Source organism: Peromyscus maniculatus, chromosome 11 (assembly GCF_049852395.1).
Source record: "Peromyscus maniculatus bairdii isolate BWxNUB_F1_BW_parent chromosome 11, HU_Pman_BW_mat_3.1, whole genome shotgun sequence".
In the NCBI taxonomy this organism is placed as follows: Eukaryota; Metazoa; Chordata; class Mammalia; order Rodentia; family Cricetidae; genus Peromyscus; species Peromyscus maniculatus.
In genome coordinates, this window is record NC_134862.1 from 69136041 (window position 1) to 69151259 (window position 15219).

General features: G+C 46.8%; 1 protein-coding gene across 2 annotated transcripts in view; it reads left to right on the forward strand.

Annotated features, from left to right (window-relative positions):
* The first annotated feature begins 201 nt into the window (after positions 1-201).
* Positions 202-15219, forward strand: part of Kiaa0040 (KIAA0040 ortholog) — a 32784-nt gene continuing 17766 nt past the window's right edge. Inside the window, exons 1-2 of one of the 2 annotated variants that reach the window (XM_015992648.3) lie at positions 202-564; positions 14524-14593. The gene's annotated coding sequence lies outside the window, so the exon portion shown is untranslated. The remainder of the gene's footprint in view (positions 565-14523; positions 14594-15219) is intronic. The other variant, XM_076547795.1, reaches the window with a different exon arrangement.

Here is a 15219-nt window from a genome sequence, read left to right on the forward strand (position 1 = left end):
AGACGATGGTCACCGGGCTGTTGTGTTCCCTTAACCAGGATAGGGAGTTTGTTTACACCCCATGTCTCAGGGAACACTAGGGCATCTGTGAGTAAAGCTGACTCTGTCAGGTCGAGCGGAGCTGGGCAGCGTCCTGAAGGAGGCGTGCTCGGGGCGGAGGGGCAAAAGTACGTCACAGCAGGGCGGGAGGGGGGGCACTGGCCCGGAGCCCCGGAGGAAGGGGACTGGGCTGCGGCTGTGGCGTGCTCGCCCTAGTTTAAGGCGTGGGCTGGGCTGGGGAGCGGCGGAGTCAGCCAGTCAGATTCAGGAAGTCGAGTTCCTGACCTCAGGAGCAGGACTGGGTGCCGCGAAGCCTCAGCGGGGAACACAGGGGGTGCTTTCCTCTACACACCGCACGGGTGGCACCCACTGACCCGCAGCGCCACCTCCCTCCCAGGACCTGGCAGCGGCGGGGAGGAGTTGGAGGAGGGATTGAGACCTCACCCTTGTGCCTAAGTCACTCCAGACAGCACCCGAGCAGACCCAGCCGTCCCACATGCAGGAAACCCTCCAGCGGACCCAAAGGTGAGTTTCAAAACTTTCTATAGTGCTTTTGTGCTGTTACTTTCAGAAGACATTTGGGACCTGCCCCTGGTGTGGAAGGGGACTTCCCACTCACTTCTTTCTGCAGAAGGGTGAAATCAGCCCCGGAGAGAAGAAGTGAGATAAAAAGGGTTATTTCTAAGAAGCCTCTTGCCGGGTTGCTTTCGTTCTAGCTAACTTTCCTCCTAGAGGTCTTACAACTTTATTCCCCGCTCCTGGCCTGCCACATGGGCTCCTCTGGAGTTTGGGGTGGAGTTCTCAATTCCAGTTGACACCAGCTGCCGGTAGGAGCCACTTGAAACGGAGCAGATAAACAGTCTCCATGGACGAAGTCAGTATTTGAGATGCTCCTAAAATCATACCGGTTTGCATTTTTCTTGATCACTCTAAGAGAAACTAGAATTTCAGTGAGGCTAAGAAACTGACCAGACTGAAAACGCGGCCTGGAGCCAAGGGGTGGAGTGAGACCTGTGTGCTATTCTGAGTTCCCAGAGAATTTGTGTGACACAGATTTTTTTTCTGAACTTTTCTAACTCTCTAAATGGTCCTTGATCTTCTTCCCACCCGCGAAGGTAGATCGGAGCACACAGCGGGTCCTGATTCCGTGTATGTGTGTTTTGAAAGGGCTTTGTAGGAATGATTTGTATAATAATAGTTAAGTAAATGATAGCCCAATAGATAGCCGTGATGTTGAACACCAGCCCTGCCTAACTAAAGGGAACCTGAAGCAGGGATGAGTGCTTGCCCTAATTTAACAGAGAACGCCAGCCAGTCTGCCACTGGGAACCTGCCGGCCTGCTCTTCCCAGTCTGCTCAATAAGGAAGGACAGGAAAGCGGCACCTAAGCATCTCCATCCAGAACACCTGCCTTCCAAAGCCTCTGTGCTGCATCCATAAGAAGCTAAAGCTCATGTAAGTCACCTTCATTCTGAAGTCCTGTTGGGGACCAAGAACAAGACTTAAAAGCTACATGGGTGCATCTTGTCCTTAAAACCCTTTTGCAAAGTTTACCAATGCTACCTAAAGAACCCTGCAAGGCACTGAAAGGCACTGCTACATTAAGCACAGCTGTGTGTCCTGGTTTTGGTTTTTGTAGGGTTTTTTTAATGTAATTTTTTTTTTAAAGTAAACCTTCATATTCTATAGAGTTATGTGTGAGTGGGAAAATTCTGTAAGGTTCTCTCTCCTACCTTTGAACTAATTCAGATCTATCAACCACTTAGTCTGATAGGCCTTCCCTTGGCCCAGTGTCTCCCTTTTTCTGAAATTCTGCCTCCCCTTCTTTACTCATAACACAGTTCTAGCAAAGAGGCCCATTACAAAACAAATGTTTCTCTGGCCTTCATTGTCAACATTCTGCCTATAGAATGAAAAGAGGCGAAAACCTCAGATCAAAACCAAGATCATAATAAACACTCAGCAAGCTACTTTATTGATTTTATCATAGAGGAAGGACATCCCATCCATCCACTGAGCTTTACCGCACCTACTGTGTGTTTGGCAGTGTGCCAGAGCTCCGGAATCTAAGGTGATGATATAGTTTCTGCTTGCGAAGAGCCCCAGACTGGCAAATCAGTGCTGAGAAACAAACTACAGCTCAGAACTATGTGCATCATATGAATAGTAATGGTGAAACCATCCAAAGGATGAGCAGGGGTCACCTGGGAAGTAAGCACCCCAGAAGCAGTGTGTGAGCAGGATCTTGAAAATGGCTAGCATTTCCCACGGAAGAGGTACTGTGGGCAAAGGAAAAAGCTGTCACAAACTCGATGGCAGGTGGAGGAACAGCATGGAATGGGGATTGCATCCTCTGCTGCCAAGAGTGAGATGCCTTTTTCCAGCCATACTATGCCATCATTAGGTAGCCTCATATTGTGTTTGGAGTTATTGACCAGATGAGGGCTGGCTTGCCAAGAAGAAAAGCAGGGGTCTTGTATGAAGATATGAACAATGGAGACCGAAGAATGTAAGGTAGGAAGACAGCCCAGAGGTAAGGCTTCCCTGAGATGCCTCACAGCTAAAATGGTGAAATAACTCTGGATTAATGGCACACAAGTATGACCTATCCATGTAACTAAGTGAGTGCATCTCTCGGAACCATCACCTCATTATAAAGGAGGAGGAAGAGGAGGCCTACCTACTTAGTTCGGTTGTATGATCTGCTACCGCTGCTCCAGAATGTATAGCCACCTCACCTGTGTGAGAGACCTGTCTTCATCAGAATGAAGAGGATGAGCCGATGAGACTGATTCCAGACCCTTGCAGAGTTGCTTTTGGATCTGAATGTCGGTGCCCAGGTCCAGATCTTAGGCAACTTGTATGGGCATTTTTAGACAGATGTGTGTTCAGTACCTGACTGGATCACTGATCAACTGCCCTTGAACAAGTCCTTGGCTCACTCAGCTTCATTTCCTTTGTATTTAAAACAGAGATAATTATTACTCACCAGGGCAATGGTTAGGATCAGAATCCAATTGAAAAAGTAAGTACATTTAATGTGCTACATAAATTTTAAGGCTCTATAAAATGTAAGGGCTTATCATTATTATCTCTTGAAGCTACCTAAACCAGATGGGGTGTGTTGGTGCAGGACACAGCAGCAGCATGGACTAGATTTGGTGCTCTTTTAATCACATGAAATATTTTCAGGCACTAATGACAAAAGTCTCTCTGTGTCTTATCAGTAATGTGCATTAGTTTAGCCTCACCTCATCCTTCTCCTTTTCTATGGCTCAACCAAAAGGGCCGGAGCCCAAAGAAGAAATGTTCTGGTAATATGTGTGCATGCAGGTTGTTCACTGCACAAGGATTTCTGAGACCTCGTGGAGCTAAAAGTAGCCAGAATTCTGGTAGGCCATTGACCCACCAGCCTTATAGCTGAGTCAACCCACAGGTGACTCTTTTTTTCTAATCCTCATGAAGGTACCAGTTTAGTGGGTGGTAGTTCTAAATCTGGACATCAGTTATAACTAAAGTATATTTGTGGCTTTCTCTCATCCCGACCATGGAAGCCTGTATCCTGAAAAGATTCATGTGCATCTCATACTCCAGCATAGTGGAGTTTGAATATTATGCCAGCATCAAGACTTTTAAGTGAACCAAGGCTGTTTGTTGATGAAGAAGAGGAAGTAACCGTAGATTCAGAGACTTCAAATGGAAAAACAAAACCTCTAGAGATGAACCAGCCCTGCCCTCTCACTTGAGAGATGAGTAAACTGGGGTTCAGAGAGGGGAAGTGAGTGCCATAGCCATGCGGCCGGTTTGTGGAGGAACTAGAACCCAGGCACCGTTACTTTCTTTGCGGGTATACCCAGTTCCATCTAAGGTTGGTATCACCCGGATGTCTGTACACAAGGACAAATGCAGTACTTAAATGATGGCAGACATAAAATGAAAAGATCACACGTAAAGGCTGAATCTTCTTGGAGTGGCTCCTGGGGCGAACTCCAGATCTTGAAGAGACTCAGCTAAACCTCATCTTTTATGACAATATCCAAACCATCCCTGTCTCTTCTGTTTCTGCAACTTCAATCTTTAACTGTCCTCAGGAGTTCCCAAACACTGTTGGAGCTGGGAGACCACATACTGGGTACCTTAAGTAACTGAAGCTCTTTCGGTGTTGGCTCAAATAACCATGGAAACTAGTCTCAGAGGTTAGAATGTGCTCAGAGACCAGAAAGAAGTTCCCCTTCCTCACCAGACACCACCGTGTAACTCATTTGTTTGATGAGAAAGACTTCAGGTAAACAATCAGACCACATGACACTGGTCATGGTTACAGTGAGAGATAAGGACGGAGACAAGAGAGACTTTTTGCCTCTCTAAGCAGCAAGGGAAAATCTAAAGCAGACTTTGCAGAGCAATCCTTAGGGCCACAGGCAGCTTAGGTGTCCAACCTTTCCCCGACTCTGTCCAGTGCTGTCTGAACAGATCATCATCCGGGGCTGTGGAGTAGACGTTCGGTGGAGACTGGAAAGAGGGGCTGAGTTTTAAAAGGAATGCACACAAACATGGCATGTCTTTGTCAGGGGTCAGTCTCAAGGGACCATGGCAGTGTTGAGGCCCAGTCCTCCTGTCCAACCAGGCACTCGCTCCCACTATTGTAAGCAAGCTACCCCTGGAGTTTCTCTAAGACAAGGAAGAAACCATAACCATTCCTACGTTTCTTGGCTCAAACTTGAAGAAAGGAGTGTGCTTATAACCCACTCGAGGCTTGCCCTCTCTCTTAACTCTGTAACCTCCCCTCTGTGCAGTATTTTTCAGCTGAGTTTATTTTCTCCTCAAAAACACCACACCCTCATTTCAAGACGAATAGGTCTAAGGAAAGCCCATAAGCAATTCCTTTTAGAGTTTTTTTGTTTGGGGTTTTGTTTTTGCTATTGATAAAAGAAAGTTGGCAGAAGACAGACAAACATTTGAACAACTCTGCTAGGATAGTTGCCTATTGGAGAGCTTTCAGTCTTCAGATGACTCTAACGGGGCAAAGGTCTGTGGTCATGGGTATAGAGATGGGATGAAGGCTAGGCCTGAAGGCAGAAAGAGAAACAGTGGGAACTGGCAAGGTCCATCAGTGTTAGCACAATGGAGCAGAATGTCACAAGGGCCACGCTGGGTATGAACCTAAATGACATGTGACAGCGGCAACTGTAAATAAGAGAGCTTAGCGGTCTGAGTTAGAAGCATCCTTATTTTTTCCACAACCCAAGTAACACACCGAGTCTGTCTCCCTCTTCCTACGGTTCCTCATCTTTGACTCATCCATGAGCGAGACAAAGTGCAGGCTTTCAATACCTTTCTGCCTGTGGTCCTCGGACACCCAGAGCCTTGGTGGTAGCCTGCAAGCTTCAGCCAGCCACTCATACACACCGGCCTGAAACCACACAGGAAGTAGTTGTAGTCGAAGTGACCTTCCCATGGAAACCAGAATAAACAAATATTCATCCGTCCTTTCAGGCCTCCACAGAGCTTCTGTGCGCATACAAGCCTCTTAATAATTTCTTCAGGAGTCCTGTTAAGACTTTGAGGCCGTCAAAGATGACAGCCCTCGCTGCCTCCTACCTCCAGATTGCCTAATGAACACATGACAACATATTTTGGTTCTTCAGCATTACGCTAGGGAGAAATTTCAAAGGGAATGGAGAATGCATCACTCTTAAATCTAGACCTGCAGACTGATGCCTTGGCTTCTAGCTCCTCCCACCCCCACGCACCCCCCACTACCCTTTACTCTCTCCACTTTCCATTCCTAAACCTAAAACATTACCTACTGCCTGAGGCCCCGCAGTCTGCTGAGTACGAGTTGCCAGCTTAGCACAGAGTGGCCTAGATGAAAGCCTCCAGGCTGGTCACGTGGGTGACCCCCACCATCCAGAAATGAAGCCTTCACTGGGAAAGCAGGCATATTAGCCTGCCACCCCACCTAGACACAGCCTGCTCGGAGATCTACTGGCTTCCAAATTAAAAAGTTAGACTCTGCCCTGTGGGGTATTTGGACCAAAGCCTTCTCTGGGTCAGAAATAAAGCGATGCCCTGCTGGGTGGCACAACACACAAGCTGACGTGCAATGACTGCATTCTTCTGGGCACGAGGATTATTTCACTGGCCTCTCTGAGGAAAGAGCTGGAGATTTTAATTTCCATGGATGGATGGCGCCACTTTCCCATGGAAAGAATACCTCTCTTTCAGACTGTCTGGGCCAAGGGAGGAGAACAGTCATAGGACACGCGCCACACAGGGAAGGTCAGATGTTCCTGGCTGACATTTTCCAGGAACAAGAGTTTAGTGTTTTGAAAAATAGTATTCCTTCAAGATGGGGCCCGAGAGTGAGGGGAAAACATCACTGGTGTGTGTGGCCATTAAACCTCTGATATTGGCATGGGTGAATAAATTTAGAGATCTTTTACACTTTACACTTCTCAGGTGAGTAAAAATGAGAGCTGCACCATCATTTGTTTTCAAGAAATTTTGTGTCATCTCCTGTATCGTTTATTGATAGGAAATGAACATAATGTAAAATGAACTGTTATAAAGTGAGCAGTTCAATGGCAGTCAGTACCAATCAACCACCACATCTATCTAGGTCCAAAATATTTTTACTGCCCCCACATGAACCATTAAGCAGTTCTCCCTGTTCCTTCATGCTCTCAGTCTCTGACAACCACTGACCTATATTCTAACCTCTGTGAGCTGACCTGTTCCAGGAATCTCCTATCAATGAAACTATGCAGCATGTGACATTTAGGGACTGCATTTTTCACTTAGCGTGTTCTTCAGATTCAGCTGTGGTGTGGCTTCTAGTCGTACTCCATTTCATTTATATCCCAATCTTGTTCCATTATCTATACATAGAACCATTTGTTTAATCTGTCTATCTGTTCATGGGCATTTGGGTTTCCACCTTTCAGTTATTGTGGATAATACTGTTGGCAACATGTACGTATAAACACCTGTTTATAGTCCTTTGGGATGTATGCCAGTGAGTAGACTGGCTGGGTCCTATGATAATTCTGTGTTTAACTTGTTCAGGAATTGTCAAGGTATTTTCCTTTTCTCCACATTTTTATCTACAATACTTAGAAATTCACCATACTCCAAAGTATGCCATAATACGTAGCATAATTTTCAATGCCTGGTCTCTTATTTAATGCCTTTGAGCTTAAATTTTAACCAGAGATATTAGAACCCATTGTTTTAGAAATTTCAGAATGGTCTGGACTCGTATTTTATGGCTACACAGGCACATGCACCTCAGCCAGCAGGTACAGGAGACAACTCTGGCAGATCTGGAGTGTCCCCCAGAAGTAAGTCTCACTAGGCTTGGTGGCACACACCTTTAATCCTAGAATTTAGGAATCAGAGGCAGGTGAATCCCTCTCTATAAGCTTAAAGCCAGTCTAATCTACCTAGTGAGTTCCCAGCCAGCCAGAGCTACCTAGTGAGAACCTGTCTTCCCCACTACCCTGTGGACAGTGTGGGGACATGATGTTTAGGACAAGGTCCCTCTATGTCTCTATGTACCCTGGATGTCCTAGAACTCACTCTGTAGACCAGGCTGGACTCAAACTCACCTAGATCTACCTGCCTCTACCTCTGGAGTTACAGGATTAAAGAAATGCACCATCATACCCTGTGAGCCATAATAACACTAAGTCTTACCCATCTTGCCCAGGATTGGTGAGACTGGGCATGTCACTTTCTCTTGACTACTCATCCTCGGCTCCTCTTGAAAAAGGGAAAATGATAAAACTCTTAGGAAGCCTGGTGGCCTTGCTTCAGACGGCAAAGGTTGTCTCAACATGACTTGGGTAGCATTTTTTTTTAATGCATAAGCATTTCTTTCACACCTGTGTGTGTGACACTGAGGGTGTGGGGGATTTTAAAAACAAAACACAAACCAGACTCAGACTGGGCGCCTTCAGGGACCTGCCACCCCGGCACCTGCAATCGCCTGGCCCCTCTTCATCTAGAGCTGAGAGAAGTGTCTTCCCTAGGGATTGTCTGTCTCTGCTCCTGCCACTGCCATATCTTCACTCGCTGTCCAGGTCAGGGCGGCGCCTTTCGGGAACTTCTGGCCCCAGCTTCCTTATTCCCGCTGGGCTAGCTCCCCAGACGGCTAACCAGTTTACTCGGCCATAGCTGCTGCTTTGGGCTACAGCAGAGCCCACGTGCTCCAAGGAGGCTTTCCTGCTCCTCCCGGACCCTAGTCTCTTCTCTTTCACCCCATGACCTAGGCTTGCAGAGGCCTGCAGAGATGTGTATATAGATAGATAGGCTGCTGGCGTCAAATGTGAGTAGCCTAGCCCCAGTGGGTGACAGCAACGTCCTCACAGAGACACACTGAACTCTGTTGTTGTTGTTGTTGTTGTTGTTTTCCGTCTCCCCAAACTCTAAGGGGTCAGTCAATAGATTCATCAACAACAACACACTTGTAAACATCTTGCCTGCGCTAGTACCAAACTGGACATGAGATGCCTAGAGGAAAAGGCACTGAAATAAGCCGGTATCGAGCAGGGAAGAAAGAAGAGCAGCACCCTGACAAGGAACACAGCTGTCTCCTGTGCATTGTTAGGGAGGTGATGTGGCCGCAAGGAGGATTTCAACTAGCATGTCCCTGTGTTATGCAAGATTCTAGAAGAAAAATCAAGCTATCAAATCGTATTGATCTCACCCCTACCTGGTGGGAGCTGTACAAGTTGTCAGTCTTTGCTCCGGTTTTACATTCCTCCCTGGGTCTGAAATATGAAAGCCATCTTTCCATGACACACACAGGAGTCACCACTGTGATCCCTTCTGTAGGACCCCCCCCACCCCAGTTCCCTGCCACTGGACCACAGCCGAGATCACAGAACAAATCCTACAGGGAAACAGATGGGCAAAGCTAACACTGAACATTTAACCCTCACCAGCAGTTTTAACTACAGTACATGTATTTAACTTATCTGATTGTCACAACAATAGGACAGAAGATCTGTCCTTAGTTTCCTTTTGTAGCTGAAAAACGTGGCCGGGGCGGGGTGGGTGTCAATGGGTGTTCCAAGTTCAGATAACCAGAGCTGGGGTAGGCAGGACTGACCCCAGCTCTCCTCTCTGAAAGAGAAACTTGGGCCATGTAGGCTCACACACAGGGCACTCTGCTAACTGGAGAGCTGCAAGTGAGGTCACAGAAATGCCCTTCACTAGGCACACCCATCTTACACACTTCCCATCTCTCAGCTCTCGCCCACAGACTGCGTCAGGTATTACCCAAAAACCTCATTTGGTTTCCGCAAACTTATTCTAAATGTTGGCGGTGTTGCTAGGCAAAGCGTTCTCCCTCCCCCTCTCTCCATTTCCCTTTCCCTTCCCCTTTCTCTTTCCCTCTGTCTCTCCCTCTATGCCCCGTCTCTCTCTCTCTCTGTCTGTCTCTGTGTCTCTCTGTCTGTCTCTATCTGTCTGTCTGTCTGTCTGTCTGTCTGTCTCTCTCTCTATGTATGTGTGAGTGTGTGTGTGTGTCTATCTGTCTTTTTGTCTATCTGTCTGTTTGTCCCCGCCCCCAGTGGGGGGTACGGAAGTGTGTGTGTGTGAGTGTGTGTGTGTGTGTGTGTGTGTGTGTGTGTGTGTGTGTGTGTGTAGAGAAAGAGAATGAGAATTGCTTTAAACCCAACCAGCTCCAGTTGCCCAAGGCCTCGTGACAGATCTGAAATCAAGATCACATCTAATATAAAGATGTACAAAGAGCTAAAGCCTGGTTGGAGTGGGGGATGGGAGGAGACAGGAAAACCACCAGTGGTCACTCATACAACAGTCTACATCCTTGATCAAACATGAAAAATACTTGAAGTTTTTCAGGCCTGGTGTGTCAGCAGTGACTCCTCATCCCTGGACTTTCAAGTCAGAATACCTCATGAAATACGTGCAGAAAGAAAGTTTCCCAATAGTCTCCTCCATAGGCCACGGCCCTGAGGAATCCCTGCCATGTGCCAGGCTGCTCACTGGAATGCCCTGGCATTTCAAGCAGCTGGAGAAAGGTCCAGGAAGAGGGAGGGTCGGAGGAGGAAGCTGGTTGAGTATTGTCATAGTAACCGGGAGGTTGGAAACCTCCAGATCGGAGCTGGAGCCTGAGCCACCTTAATTGGATCCTTCCTCAGGGCCACCTCTCTCCTTTACCAAGCTGCACTCAGGTTCTTTCCCTCCCACGCTGCCTCATCTTACATGCCCGCTCAAAGCTCGCCTGCCTGGATCCTTCCACACACTCCTCACAGAGATGAACTCAGCCTGCCTTGATGCTCTCCTAACCTTTGGGACACATAACTAATCCTGCCTTATGGTGCTCCCCTGTGCTCACCCAGTTCCCCAAAAAGAAACAAATTTCTAAACATAGCCTGTCTTCAGTTCAGTTTTGAATCTTTTACCCAGGGAGCTGGGAGAGTGTTTATTTTTCGTTGTGCAGCATTTTGGGGGATGTCTCAGAAAAGAGAGATGTCCTTTGTGTATATAGTGGGTAGCAAGACAAAACAGAAGCAAACTGCTGTACTGCAGGGACCGGAAACGGGAGCTCTTGATTTTCTCAGCCTCAGTGATGTCAACAACCCAGGCTCAATAACGGAGAGAAGAAGACAGCAAAGAGAGTCCCTCTGGGAAGAATAGAACTAACACAGCATCCTGGACTCAGTTTGTGTGACAGTTGGTGTCACTATGTGACATGTCATCAGTCCAAGAACATAGATATGTCAAAAACATGAGCAGGCAGGGCTTTCCAACAACATGGGGGAGCCTCTTTCAGGTAACGCCATCTTAAAATCCCACATGGTGTCCCACGAAAGGGCCAGTGTCCGCCGAGGCCTATCACCTTGGCCTGCAGAGTGTGCCTACTCTGGGAATCCCAGAAACATCGGCATCTGAGCAGTGGGCGTGCTAAAAGAGTTCTCCAGATGAGGAGTACTGAAATTCCAGTTTGTGCACTTTCTCTAAACATCTTTTCTTTGACTGCAGTGTTGTGTGTGAATCCAGACATCAGTGTGCCTGGGCAAGAATGCTGGGTAGTCACAGGTAGAAAGTTTTGCCATGGCATCTTGATAGCTGTGAGACCTTGGACAAGTCATTTAATTTCAATAAGCCTTTATTCAATAAGCCTTAATTTCAATAAGTTTTCTCATCTAGAAAAGATGTCCATTTATTAACTTGGTAAATGTTTCTCAGAAACAAAATAGGTCTCAGATATTGGGGATCCCATGATGAGAGTAGATCCCATGTGGACAGGAGGGAGGATGGTGGGATATGAAATTACCCTAATGCTGCCATGGGCTGCAGTAAGAGCATCGAGACAGTGAGGGGCACAGAGCCGGGACTCTGACCTTTACCATGACCCAGGAAGTGTTCCCAAGAGGAACAAGGTTTTAACTGAGGTCTAGAAGATGAGTAGACTAAGAAACTCGATGGTGTTGGGAACAATGATGGGGTACACTTAGAGAAGCTTGTGTAGGCCTCCAAAGAAGAGGGGAACCATGGGTCTCAGAGTGTGAGAAAGAAAAGGCTTCATAAACTTCCAAAGTGGTTGGTGGCCGCTGCCTGGTGCCCTTGTTGTAGCTTTTCAGGAGTTAGTATCGTAGGGAGGGGTGCATCACATAGGTACACAAAAACCACAACCTGTCTTCCCGTGACGGCACAACAGCCTTGTAACTGAACGAATCCTTATTCTTTTTATTTTTTTTTTATTTATTTTTTTATTTTTTGGTTTTTCAAGACAGGGTTTCTCTGTGTAGTTTTGCGCCTTTCCTGGAACTCGCTTTGGAGACCAGGCTGGCCTCGAACTCACAGAGATCCACCTGGCTCTGCCTCTTGAGTACTGGGATTAAAGGCATGCGCCACCACTGCCTGGCTCCAAATCCTTATTTTTTGTCCGCCTGTGAAACAGGGCAAGTGATCCCTCCCTTTTCTGTATCAATGGAAACATGTTTAGAGTCCATTAACGAACCCCTGAGCTGGGTGTAATAGTGTAGGCCTATAATTCTAGCACTAAGGAGGCTGAGGCTAGAGGAGCTCCAGTTTGAGGCCAGCCTGGGCTACATGAGGAGACCCTCTCCCCTACCACCCCTAAATCTAGAAGTTGTAAATGTGAGGTCGTAACAGTACTCAATTCAATCATAAATAAAGCCAGGCCCACTTGTCAGTTCAAAGGTGAGACATGAGTGCGCAGGCGTTCTTGATCCCAACTCCTTTCCCAAGGCATCAGGAGATCAATAAATAGCAGCCTCTTTAATATTTGTTTGGTGATATTTCATTTCAGATCATAATCAGATTTTTTATCTCAGGGAGAAAGTATGCTATGAATTAAGATTTTTAATTGTAATATCCATGAATACTCTGCCTACAGAATGCCATTGGCCCCAGGAATAGTTGCCTAAAGCTGGGTAATCCTGAATTCTGGCAAGGTGTCCTTTCATTTATGAGGGAGATTAGGTCCGACCACTGAAACGTTGGCGTTATCAGGTCTCGGCCCACAACTTCTGGAACCTCTGTGGGATTCATTGCACTGAAGCTGTATCAGGCACTCCGAGACTCCCCAGTGTCGATTCTTGTACATCCTCAGAAGGCTTCCTCCCTGCTAGCTCATACTCAGACTATGCATGCTGCCCCCCCACCCCGTCCCTCTGAAGTCTTTCCCATGTAGTCTTAATTCACCTCAAAGACCCCCTTTCCCTATTAGCTTGTCTGACCCTCCTGTAGACTAAATTCAAACACGGGCCAGCACAGACAGCCTCGCCTCCTCTTGCCACCCTACCTTAGAGCCCATATCTACCTCTCTAGTCTGACAGAACTCACATGGGGCACCTGCTGGCTCTTAGTTTAGCATTTGGATACTACTTTGGGGGAACTGAGGATGTAGTCCAATGAGCAGAGTGCCTGCCTAGCATCCATAAAGCCTTAGGTTCGATTCCCCGAAAGGAAAAAACCTGGCATGATGGCACACACCTGTAATCCCAGCACTCAGGAAGGTCAAGAATGGGCGATCCCATGTTGGGAGTAGATCCCATGTGGAAAGGAGGAAGGATGATGGAATAAGAAATTACCCTAATGTTGGCACGGGCTGTGGCCAGAATACAGGGACAGTAAAGGGCATAGAGCTGGGACTCAGGTCTTTAATATGTCCCAGGAAGTTTCCCAAGAGGAACAGGGCTTTAAATGAGGCTTGGAAAATGAATAGATTAAAAAACTAGGTTTTAGAAGGGTGGTGGGGTAGAGAAGAGGCAGGAAGGTCAGAAGTTCAAGGTCATCCTCAGCAAAGTAATAAATTAGAGGCCAGCTTGGGATACAGAACTCGCAGCCTCAGAACAACAAAACCTACTCTGCCGGGCATTTTCAAATTACAGAGAATTCACACGTATATTACTGTGGGCTTTGGGATTAATACTGGATGATGAGTGCAGCTATTATTATCTTCCCTGCTAGTGATAAGAAACCTGAGGCTTCTGAGGCTGCAGGACTTGACCTGGCCTCTGGCTAAGCAAAACAGGAACTTGCAGTGTTCCAAGGCAACTCCCTTGAGATAAAAACCATGTCACCACTCTTACCCCTCCTGCCCCTTAGCACATACCAATCACATAGTAGATACTTAGCTAACACTTCTTGACATGAAATCCACATGCATCTACAAGGAAATAATTCAAATGGCATATTGCATTGATACAAATATGTGTTCATGCTCCGAGCCTTTTTAAATGTAAAGAGTGGTGCTTGTAGTGTTATTTTTATTACAGGGACTCAGTAAACAGTCAAGGGAGACTCTAACCCACAGACATGACAGAACAACCAGAGGGCGGCCACTAGTGCAGGTATTCCCACAGCTCTCAGAGCAGCCTCACTGCCTCTCGGAAATGGATGGAATGTGCATGTCCAAACTTGCTCAACGGGGTGGACAAGCTGTTAGTCCTTGAAAACCCAGAGTGCACGTAAGGACTCAAATTTCCAGCACCTTTAGACATCAAGTAGGCCTCAGCTCCACTACCGTGGCAGGAAGAACTTCTCTGGAATTAGGCAGAGTGATGACTGACTACCTTTCCATTCTGGAAGAAACCGGGGAAATCTCCTATCACTGGAATAAATTTCCCAGGTACTCTAGGCTGTTCTGGCCCTGGGCAGAACCAAGGAGTGACTGTTGTTGTTGTTATTATTGCTGTTGCTTGTCATGTGCCTTCATCTACCAGAATGATACCAATTCTGACTGAGTGTACAGACAGTTGCTGGAAACCTAGGTGTGCATCACATGTACCACCTGCTTCACCTGAGGACCCTGTGAGAAGGTCCTCACATTGTCAGCTGATAGTATGTCTGTCTTTAGGGCGTACAAATGTTTCTCCTTAGAACTGCATGGATGGATGAGAGGAAAGCCAGTCTGTGTCTCCAGTTGTCTTCTATAGATACAGTTTAAACAATATATACATGCAAGTTTTTTGTGTATTCTAGATTATCCCCATGTTGGAGACAAAGAAACGGGCCCAGAGCAACTGAGTGATTGTCCCAAGACACAAACTGAGTAAGTCACGCCTGCTCATCATGCCTCCGTCTACGAGTAGTATATACAGTGTGGGGACGATGCAAATGAGTGATTCATGTTCTGAGCTGTGCACACTGGCCAGGAGGTCATGACAATCCTCAGAATGGTGCACAGCTTAAGATTTGTAAATTGTGCATTTCTGGAGTTTTCTCGGTAATGTTTTTTGATGGCAGGATATTAGAACTGCAGAAAGTGGAACCTTGGGTGAAGGAGGACTTCTGTAACTGTTTTCCTTTGGAAAAGGCTTTTCAGACATGAGGAGGCACATGTTTGGTATACAGACTAGATCAGGGAAGGGGTGAAGGGAGGGGTTAAAGGGAAGGGCTAAAGGGAAGGGGTGAAGGGAGAGGGTGAAGGGAGGGGTAAAGGGAGGGAGTGAAGGGAGGGGGTGAAGGGAAGGGGTGAAGCTGGTAGAGTTAACAAAAGAACAGCTGCATCCAAGACCAAAGAAATGGCGTATATCTGGGAGAGAGAGCACTAGAACAGTAGGGCAAAAAGATGCTATTTGCCTGGTGCTTGCTTGTACTTAATATCTTAGCTCAATAATATATGTCCTGTGCATCTATCAATTGTTATTTATCCAAATGATCAAAAGGAAAAGGTCT